The sequence below is a fragment of the Acomys minous genome (genome assembly GCF_964271855.1).
Source record: "Acomys minous genome assembly, chromosome: 19".
Lineage (NCBI taxonomy): Eukaryota > Metazoa > Chordata > Mammalia > Rodentia > Muridae > Acomys > Acomys minous.
This window is the reverse complement of record NC_140499.1, coordinates 51076927-51081617: the sequence shown is the minus strand read 5'-3', so window position 1 is coordinate 51081617 and position 4691 is coordinate 51076927.

Genomic DNA, 4691 nt, shown 5'->3' with positions numbered 1-4691 from the left:
TTTTTTGTTTTGTTTTTCAAAACCAAGGATTAGAATAAATGATCTTGAGAAATGGTGCATTCTAGAAGTAGGTCATAAAAGAACACGAATAAAATCGTGGAAGTAATTGTCCAGCTTTAGAAATGCCATTCCCTGCACTGGAGGACAGCTCCTGGTCCAGACGTTTTATGCCACTGACTATTTTTAGCCCCTTCCCACTGAAATGACCTCCTCCTTCTTGCTTTCTTTGTCCTTGACACACTCTCCGATTTCCTATATTTTATGTGTACATTGTCTTAGTCTCGTACATAAACACTTTCGAGTTTCTTCTACATACTCTTATTAAATTAACAAATCTGTTCCCATGTTGAGTGCATAGCATTTAAAAATGTACTGATATTAGAAAGAAAGATCAACATCAGAGAGAAAAGGTAGGCAGTAGGGCGGCATTTCTCATTAACGGATGTAAAATAGTCAGTTTAGATTCTGAGTTACTAAGTGTCTTTTCCTAGAGAATCTCCTCATTGCCAGAATTGTATTACCAGTGTATATGAGGATAATTTCAGTTAAGTAGTAAATTTTTTAAAATTTAATTTTATCGAGTAAGGAAGAATAACATTTGCTAACAATTAGAGTAACACTGAGCATTTTCATTAATAAATGTGATCTTAATGCGTTAGGAAAGTTACACGCATTCCTAATCCTTAGCCCAAGGCAAATTGAGTTCACCTGGCTGATCTTAAGATTACATCAGTATATCTACTTACAAGCAACACTGCCAGAACATTGATCTGATGATAAATAATGTAGCTTGTACTTGAAGGCCATGTAAGCTCCCTTTTGCAGCATTTTACAAATACAATTTTATTCGTCCCCTAGGGAAGGAGATGAACAAATCACTCAAGCAGAAAGACAGTGAGTTAAAAATAGAGATCAAATAGAACAGACATTTTACACAATTTATCAAACGTCTTTAGTTAAAAGACAATGAGAATATTTGCATGATCTTTGTAATAAGTTTTTTTTAACAATATACATATCATGAAAGCATGAGTTGCTTCCAAAGTTTTTACAATTTACAAGCCAGAGCAACGGAAAGGACAGTGATACCAAGCACCCACAATTTATGTGAAAAAGCTTACTGAAAAAAGTCTTAAATAAAAATTATTTTTATCTGAACACAACATACAGAATGTAAAGATAACCTATAGGGATTGACCTTGAGTGCAAGTGGAACCTATGAATATGATACTTATCATACCCATGATTGTATTACATGGTAAAAAAAAAATGTAAATTCCATCTTAAGATCCCTAATAAGCTGATTTTGGTCAATGTGGAGTTCAGTGGAACTGTTAAGAGACAATACAGCTAAAGGCAAGATTCTGACAACTAAGACAAAGAAGAGGACACTCAAGAGAGGGGTCATATGGCAGAAACCTGATGACATCTTCTAGGAGTTGTGCATGCACCACAGCTGAGAGATGAAAGTGTTGGGGTATGGAGAGAGAATAATGTAAAAAAGTAAATACTGGGAGCTGCATTTTTTTTCTGGAAGTCCGAAAGAATAAGGTAAAAAGTAAATATCTGTAGTTGCATTTTTCTAGAAGTCATGTTTGTGTTTCAGCTTGGAAGTATCTTTCCATTAATGGTAATTACCACCACCATTGCTATATACATTTTAAATATAATCCTACTTTCTCTTGTAATTAATTCATTAAGATTCAATTACAAATATTATTGACTAATTAGGCAACACATAATAAATCACCTACAATATCAGACCTTTATCTACTTGCGGTGAAAGATATGAAACTTTTCACTGAAATCTTTGATGAATTACCTGAGGAAGAAATAAAGGTTGAAAACATATTTCTCTCAATAATAAATTTAAATACGGTATATATATTCCATTAGACTTTTTATGTTGCATAATTAACAAGTAAAATTAAGAAGAGAGTAAAATGTACATCACAACAAATGTAGTATTTATCGTTTTAAAAACTCAGAAACGTGGTACTGGCATAAAAATAAATAGGTAGGCCAAAAGACTAGAATAAAAGATGAACAAATAAAATGAAAAAGCTATGAACACTTAATTTTTGACAAAGAAAGCAAGAACATGCATTAAAAAAAGACAGCCTGGTCAACAAATGGTGCTGGTGAAACTGGTTTTCTATCTTAGAGGAATGAAATTGTATTCATATATTTCCCTTGGAACAAAAATCAATTCAAAATGGATTAGAGACCTTAATTTAAAACCTGAAATACTGAAATGCCTAGAAGAAAACATGGGAAGTACTTCCTAACTCACTGGAGTAGGCAAGGACTTACTGAAGAGAACTTCTATAGCACAAAAAGCAGCCCTAAGTATTAATGGATGGGACATCTTGATGTTAAAAATATTGTGTACATCAACAGAAACTATTAGCATAGAAAACAAATGGCCTACAGAATGAAAGAAAATCGTTAGCAGCTATATTTAAGAAAGGGGTTCATATCCAGAAGTTATAATTAGTTGCATATATGAAATACTAAGAAAAAACGCCAACCAACAAATGAACTAATGAATTAAATAGTTTTTGAAGAACCAAAATGGCTGATAACTGTTGTAAAATTGTTCCATACCCCTAACCTTCAAAAAAAAAACACAAATTGAAATATCTTTGAGATGCTACTGCAAGCCAGTCTGAAAGGGTATTACCAGGAAATCTACAAAGAAATGTTGGAGTGAATGCAGAGAGAGAAAATCTTATTCATTTCCTGTGGGAGAGAAAGTTAATAAGCCATTAGGGAAATCAGTTGAGGTTTATCAAACGGTAAAAATATAACTAGCATATGATCAAGGTATTTCACTACTGGGTACCACATACCCTACCATAGAGCTATGTTCATCCTGACATTTTTTACTGCTTTTTTCACTAATCCAGGGAAATATCACCATCATAGTTAATCATCAACAGATGAGTAGATAAGGAAAATCTGGTACATATAAATAGAATACTGTGTAATTCTAAAAAATATAAACTTGCACGAAAAATTATAGACTTCAGAGTATATACTACTAAACAAGGTTATACGATCTCAAAGCAAAAAGCCACTCATACCCTAGTCAATCCTGGTGTGTGTGTGTGTGTGTGTAAAGATTAGGTGATTAAGAACACACTCAGGTAATGAACACATGATTCATTAAAAATAATGTAAAACTATATTTTTCGTTTTGAACTTATGGACTTTTCATTTTTTGCAGTAGGTGCATGCATGATAATATAATTGTTAGTGAAAATGTAAAATTCAGGGTGAAGCTACACAGAGTCAGAATACGTTATCAGACTATACAAAATGTTCATTGATTTAGTAGATGTTTAATTTGGCTAATTTCACATCATGATAACTTTTTTCAATTTCTTTGCAAGAAATCTTTTAATAAATAAGTATGTATGATTATATATACATATGATATATAAATACATCCTTTTTAGGTTATATTGGTGATTATTAATCACAGTAAGAGATATTAACATCATTTATTGAAAAATATTTAGAGTTCTTAGTGCTTTATATAGCAAACACATTAAATTTAAAAATCTATCTTCTCTTAGTGTTTTCCTATCATGTATTTTATCTGTTTATCCAAAGAATACAACCAACATTCTAAATACGGCTGTGCTCTTTCCATATGAATTACCATACTGCACTGTAAAAGTAAATTTTCTTTATTTTTATAAAATAAACTTGTGAATCAAATTTGATTAGTGTTACTGCAACACAGTTTTCTTCAAAGGGTACCAAATGTCCTTTGATCTAATGAGAAATGATCAAAGTCCAAGCCCTTTATAAATACCACAAAAATACTAGATAAAGTGCTTTCCTCATTCTTTCTCCTTCAGTTGGTTCTTTGATGAACCATTTTATTAAAACTAAAAATAAAGGAACAAGGTACAAAGGAGATGAGAGGCCTAAAATGCATTACCAACCTTGTCAAGACTGAAAGTGTTGAATTTCTACATCAGGGGAATCAACACTCTGAACGTCTATATTTCCTTCCCTTCAGATATGCAGTTCTTTTACATTTTTTCCCACTTAGGAAGTTTTCTTTTTTCTTCTTTAAATTTTAATTTATTATAATTTATTCATGTGATATCCTGAATGTTATTCCCTCCCTTGATCTTCCCATTTCCATTCCTACCTTCCCTCCCTCTGCCCTCCCCCTATTTCCCCTCGCCTAGACCTCTGACAGAAGGGAGCCTCCTCCTCCTCCACCAAATGACCACAGCCTATCAGGTATCTTTCAGATAGCCTGCTTCCCCATCCTTTGTGTGCCACAGGGCCTGCACACAAAGGGGAATCAACAAAATCAAGGACATCAAAGTTCATGTCAGAAGCAGCAATCCTATCCCCATCCCCACCTCCACCCCCCGCCTCTTTTCCCACAACCATGGGGAATGAATGAGCTGTCCATTGGCTAGAGCTGAACAGAAGGTCTAGCTTTATTACATGCACTGTCCTTGGTTGGTGCAACAGTTGGTGCAGGCCCCCAACCATGAGTCCAGATTCACCCACCTTGATGGTCTCCTTGTGAAGTTCCTGAACCCTCTGGGTACTTTCATGGCCCCATTCTTCCAAGTCATTGTTAGTGCTCTATAAAGGGTCCAGCAGCTAGTCCCAGTCCCTGTCCAGATCCCCTGCTGTGTGGAGTCTCTCAGAGGACA